This window comes from Ursus americanus, chromosome 1 (genome assembly GCF_024610735.1).
Source record: "Ursus americanus isolate L20-20 chromosome 1, mUrsAme1.1.p, whole genome shotgun sequence".
Taxonomy (NCBI): domain Eukaryota; kingdom Metazoa; phylum Chordata; class Mammalia; order Carnivora; family Ursidae; genus Ursus; species Ursus americanus.
In genome coordinates, this window is record NC_142127.1 from 47,169,289 (window position 1) to 47,175,966 (window position 6,678).

Below are 6,678 nucleotides of genomic sequence, written 5' to 3' on the forward strand. Positions count from 1 at the left end.
AAGCACGTGGTCTCGGGCTCTGAACTGCTGCGTGTGTGGGACGGGGGCCGCTTCTCTCACCCGCTGGGCACAGAAGCTCAGAGGCTCTGTGGCCGGGCTCAGGTGAGGGAGGCCGCCCGTGGTACCAGCCTCCCAGACCTGGCGATAAAGCACATGAGACGGAGGACTGAGGCTGGAGAAGTGTCTAGAAACAAAGAACCAAGAAGAGAAGTGGCTGAATTACTGGAGCGCTCACGGAACGGAACGTGAAAGCTCTAAGCTCTAGTACTCGTGGCTAAGGTTTGAAGCAATTCTTTACACAAGAGGCTGCGTTGTTTTTTTAACTTAATGAATGATGAAAATATTTGCATAGCCAAAGATAACTTGAACAACAAAGGCTTGGGTTCCTGACTGCATCTTTCAATCACTTAAAAATATTTATAGAGGGCCCATTAGGTGCCAGGACTCATTATAGGCACTAAAGACGGAAGGGTAGAGAATACAGATATGGTTCCTGCTTTCATGGAACAGACAATCTAGTAAGAGAAAGAAAACACAAAACAAAGAGGTGCCGAGTGTTAGTTTGCTAGGACTACGGTAATCAAAAATCACAGACTGGTGACTTGAACAACAGAAGTTTGTTTTCCCCAGTTCTAGAGGCTGGAAGTCCAAGATCAGGGGGTCAGCAGGGTTGATTTCTTCTGAGGCCTGTCTTCTTAGCTCGCCATCTCACTAGGCCGTCACATGGTCATATCCTCTGTGTATCTGTCTGTGTCCTAATCCCTTCTTTTAAGGATGGCAGTCATATTGGATCAGGGCTCCCCCGAAGGCTTCATTTTATCTTAATCACCTCTTTCTTTTTCACCATTGATGAAATTTTTATATTAGTCTCATTTTTCCAACAAAAGGGACAAAACAAAGTTTCAAGGGTATTATGATTTGGAGAAAGTTAACATCCTCTGTCTTCTACAATAAATATTGATTCACAGTTGCAATCTATTTCTGGGGCTTCTAAGGATGTGTACACAGAATGCATAAATGGAAAAGGTACCTCAGTCACCTCTTTAAAGGCCCTATCTCCACGTACAGTCACCTCCTGGGACATAGGGGCTGGGACTTGAACATGATTTTTGGGAGATGTAAGTCAGCCCATCATACAAGGTAATTTCACACAGTGACCAAGAAAAAAGTAATGGGGGCGCCTGGGTAGCGCAGTCGTTAAGCGTCTGCCTTTGGCTCAGGGCATGATCCTGGCGTTCCGGGATCGAGTCCCACATCGGGCTCCTCGGCTGGGAGCCTGCTTCTTCCTCTCCGTCTCTCCTGCTGTGTTCCCTCTCTCACTGGCTGTCTCTCTGTCACATAAATAAATAAAATCTTAAAAAAAAAAAAAGTAATGAAGAAACAAAGTGATTGTATGGTAACATCCAGGGCTCTCCAGACTGGATGGTCTCCAATACCTCATGGACAGGTGACTCAGGCTGGGACCTGACAGAGGGCAGGATCTTAGGTGGTCACAGAAGAGGCAGTGGGGGCCGGAAATACAAAGGCTCCAAGATGGGAACAAGCTTGAAGTTTCAAGGAGCAGCAAGAAGGCTAATGTGATGAAGCAAAAGAAATAAGAGGGAGAGTGTGGGTGATAACATTCAAAAGTGAGGAAGGGGCAGATCACATAGGGCCTGGGTCCCATGGTGGGGAGAGCAAGTGTTAGGGTAAGAGTGATGGGAAACCTTTCAGGAATCTAAGCAGGGAGCAGCATAATCTCATCTGTTGTCATCCTCAATGAGAGAGAAACCATGTCCATCCTAACCATGGAGAAAACCAGGGTCAGCGGTGTCTGCCGGCGTGTGCTGGGCACCACACGACCAGGCCATGAGCACGTGGCCACTGGAAGAAATAAAGGACTAAGTGCTATTGGGGATTCAATCCACAGGCAATAAACTAAGTCTGGGCAGAGAACGAGAGGTGGAAGCTCTTGCTGCCAAGAAGCTGAGACCTGGGACAGGAAAAGCCTCCAGGTGCCTCCGAGGGAAGCAGCTTGAAAAACCATGACAGATGGGCTGTCATCAGCCAGAGCAGAAGCTCAGGGAGAGGGCAGACCTCCTGACTGAACGGCGTTCCTTTCTGCCGTTACTACCGTTAGCAGCCTTCTTTGTGCGGTCCCAGGGCAGCTCCTGCGCGGTGAGCTGACGCCCGGTCACAGTTTCCACGACGCTCCTCCGGGGAGGCGTGCGCGCAGCAGCTGTCCTTGCCGTTGGTAGTTTCGCAGTTGCGGAGTGAGCCCGCCCGGTTTAGCAAAAGCTGCGAGCCAGGGGTTTAGTCCTGGGTTTGTTTACTGGGGCAAGCCAGTGGTTAAGTCACCGGCACGCCACCGCCACCTGTAACCTATCGACGCAGGAACTGCGGCTCGAAAAAGTTAAGTGACTTGTTTTCTGTCACCCAGCTAACAAGCGGTAGAGTTGAGATTTGACCCAGGGTGCTCGTAACCGCCCAGTCAGCCAGTCAGCAAACAATGTCTAGACGCTAGGCCGGTTGGAGCCATAGCACCAAAGATGAGCTCAAAAGGGTCCCTAGAGTTTTCAAAAATCGTGTTCCCTCTCTCTGTCAAAGGCACTAGACTGAACAGAGCTCTGACAGACTACACTCCCAGCGCCGCCATTTCTTACTCACTTGTAAGTCATTTCTGAGGATGTGTGACACAGCGCGTATATGCCTCGCCAGCTGCAAAGACAGAACCACGACGCTAATGAATTCAAGAAAATGCGCACCGAAATGAAGTCAATGCGTGTACTGAGCACAGCTCTCCACGAGCCGTTGTGTTGGGCCTTGTGAGAGATACAAGTGAGCCAGAGGCGAAGCTGCGGACCCAAGGGGCCCCCGCTCCAGTTAGAGGGGCCGAGCACAAGCAGTGGTTGTTTTAAAAGGTCAAGGAGGTGCTGAAAGAAATGGTACTTGCTCTGTTATGCAGATCAAACTCCATGATGAAGGCAAACGGTTTTTGAAAATGATAATTACTCTATAGACATGACATTATCATCATCGTCATCATCATCATCATATCGAATCTATTGTTAGGATAGTAATCACAGAAAAGTTCAGAGGAGAGAGAAGTTGCTTCAGAATCAGATGAGAAAGATTTCAAGGAGAAAGCCAAGAATGAATTTGGATGAGTCAAGGGAGAAGAGGAAGGGCGTTTGAGACAGAGGGCATGGTGCGAACCAGTAATAAGTCCCTCTGCTCTCTGTGGCCTCACCACTGATACTCTTCAGTCTATCCTCATCCCTCCCCATGCCTCTCGACCCAGGTCCCAAGTCCATGGTCTCAAATAGGCTATGCCACGTTACATCTCTAGCACATTAGCCTCCCTCTGCCTCGAAGGCCTTCTTCCTCTCTTCCACCAAGCTAACTCTCATGTGGCTTTCAAGATTAACATAGGTTTCCTCCTCCCAGAATGCCTTAGTCACTTAGAATGTGGTGCTCTTCCCAGAGAAGAGAAGGTGCAACCATTGAACCCCATCAGAGTGCTTTTCACACTCCCCCTCACTTGACTGTAAGCATCTTGGCGGCAAAGAACTTGCTTTTTCTCTCTGGATCCTTAGCCAACACATTTGCTGCATAGTAAGCATTCAATAAATGCTTGCAGAATGAATGTATATATGTATTTACAGAAATAGGAATTTCAGGAAGATAAGAAGTTTTGGAAGGAAAAAAATGAATTAACTTTTACATTTTGAATTTGAGCTCATGAGCCCATTCATTTGGAAATGTCTCCAAAAATTGGAAAAATGGCCTGTAACTAGGTACCATTATTACTTCTGTTATTTCATATCAAGAGATAGATGCCCAAGGAGAAGTAGGACCTTGCCTTGGGCTCAGACCCAGCAGGCCGCCATCCAGATAACTTGGTCCGAGCTCTGGGGCATTTCTCCGTTGTCTGCCAAAGCAGAACCTTGGGACACGCCTGCGCTAGAGGGCTGGAGGAAGACCAGCCAGCAAAGAACTCCGCGGTAACAAAGATACAAATAATACAGTCTGTGAGTGAGAATGCTCACCCTCCCTCCTGCCTCTTTCTCTCTTCCTTCCCTTCTCTTTCTGAACTATTCAATTCGAAATGGATGGGACAAAGTAGGGTGGATGTTTCTGCCAGGTGAGGGGGGCGTGGTGGCCCGGAGCGGAGTGCCGAAGGCTGAATGGGGTTATGGATGTGTCTGCAGAGGACAGGGAGAATCAACCTGGGCGAAAGAGAGTGTCCATACAGAGGAGGCCCAACAGCAGTTCTCAAACCCAGGCGGGATGACGAGGGCATGCCTGTGGGGGAGCGGCCTAGAGGGGACGTCAGAGCGTGGAAAGTCAGAGTAGCTGCACGAGGAGAATGGCTGCGTGCAGGGGAATAAAACAAATATATATATAGTAAGGATAACGGAAGCCAGTTTCTCACTGTTAGAAAAGGGAAGTACATATATGGAAGGGGAGAAAATGGAATAAATTTAGTGTTGGATTGAAATTAAGTATCCATGTAAAGTCATGGCCTTCAACACATAGGTAGGTATCAATAACAGTGCAGACGGAAGCATATCTCGGGGTATACGCGCGTGTATCTCCATATATTCCCAGCTGTCCACCTGAGGGCCTGCCATCCGTGACTCCCCAACCAGCACAATCACACCCCAGGTCTTGGTTTCTAATCCACCCTAAGTCCATTTCCCACTAAAAGGAACCAGCCTCCTCACAGAAGTGGCTGAATCTAGGGCAGGGCAGGAAAGCACAGGCTGAAAGGGAGGAATCTTTGAGCCAGAAAGTGAGGAAGTGCTCAAAGAATGATGGGGAAATAGTCTAAGGAAGCAAAACCAAGTTGTAGGGCCTCTCATTGGCCGAATCAAAATTAATCATAGTAACTGATTATAACACATTGAATAAAAAGGGAAACTGTGTTCAGATAAATTAATAAATGAATAAACTGAAAGTTTGAGGAGGAGCAAGGTGTTTGCATAGTTTCATGGTACCCCCCCCCCCCAAAATATTTATTAACTGCAAAGGTGAAAGTAGTGACTTTACAGCCCAGAAGCCTGGCAGACAGCATCCTAATCAAGTAAATGCCATCAGTAATGGGACAAGTGAAATCATGAGTCACTTGATTGGTGCAATAAGAAAGCAGCATCGCTTCTGTGATATTCCTGCCAAAGATGCATATAACAGATAAATGCAAACTGAGGGGTATTCTGCAAATAATTAACTGGTAATCCTCAAATGTCTCAATGGCATGAAGGTCAACCAAAGACTGGAAACTTCCAGAGTGAAGGAGACACTAAAGAGACATGACAACTGAATGCAACACAGGATTCCGAATTGGATCCTGTTGCTATGGAGAACATAATTAGGACAATTGGTGGAACTGAGCAGTAGATTGTGGTAATAAATCAATGTTAATTTCCTGCCATTGATGGTTGTATTGTGGTTTTGTTGAAGAATGTCCTTGTTTGTAGTAAATACACACTAAATATTAAGATGTAAAAAAAAGAAAAAATTCTGTGTCCTGAACTTGCAATTTGCCTGTAACTTTGAGATAATTTTTTAAACCAATATATTTGCTTTCAAAACCCTAATAATATCTCAAGAAATTTTCAGATACTTAGATGCAGTAAGGACTTTTTTAAAAATAAGAATGCAGGGGCGCCTGGGTGGCTCAGTCTTTAAGCGTCTGCCTTCGGCTCAGGGCGTGATCCCAGGGTCCTGGGATGGAGCCCCACATCGGGCTCCTCCACTAGGAGCCTGCTTCGTCCTCTCCCACTCCCCCTGCTTGTGTTCCCTCTCTTGCTGGCTGTCTCTCCGTCAAATAAATACATAAAATCTTTAAAAAAAAAAAAAAGAAGAATGCCATCTTTGAGTTCCAAGAGCAATAAAGTAATAATACAAAATGCCTTCCTCAGCCTCTTAAAGGGAATTTAGTGAAAGAAGAAAATGCATTAGTTAAAACTTCTCAAGAATTGTAAGTTGTTTGGTGAGTAGAGTAGTCATGTTAGTTTTTGCAAGTTTTGAATTATGGTAGTTGTATTCGTCAATGCTTTATGTGTGTAATAAACAATCATCTTTAATAATGCCTCAATTTGTTATGCCAAAATAAATTAAAATGATAACAGTAATCATGAACAGTTAGTGTTCATTGAACATTTATTACGTATACTCTGCTATGCGGTATGTGGTCTCATCACTTCCAGTTTGCATACCAGAAAACCGAAGCTTAAAAGGGTTAAGAAATTTCCCCCAAATAAGCATACTAATGAACCCACATTTTTCACACTCCCAAGCCTATACTATTATTAATTCCTGCCCTCTGTTACCCATGGAGGCCATAGAGAAGGGGATTTTAGGGAGGATACAAGAAGCCTGAGCTTAACTCTAGGGCCTCCCACTCCTTCACTGTTTACTCCCAATCCAATCCATCACTAAGTCCTGCTGGTTCCATTTGAAAACTCTACCCCTTTTTTCCATGTTAGTTAAGGCCTCGCCATTTTCCCCCTGGTTCCTGGCAACAGGCTCCCTCTCTTCTGATTCTTAGCTCAGTCTTTTTAAGAGTGTCTGTGCTGTTGTCAGAGTGATGAGTCTACAATGCACATCTGAGCGTACAATGTGCTTAAAATCCTCTGTGGAAAAAAGGCTCCTGTGTGGCTCCAATTACCTTTGGGTTAAAGTCAAAACTCGTTC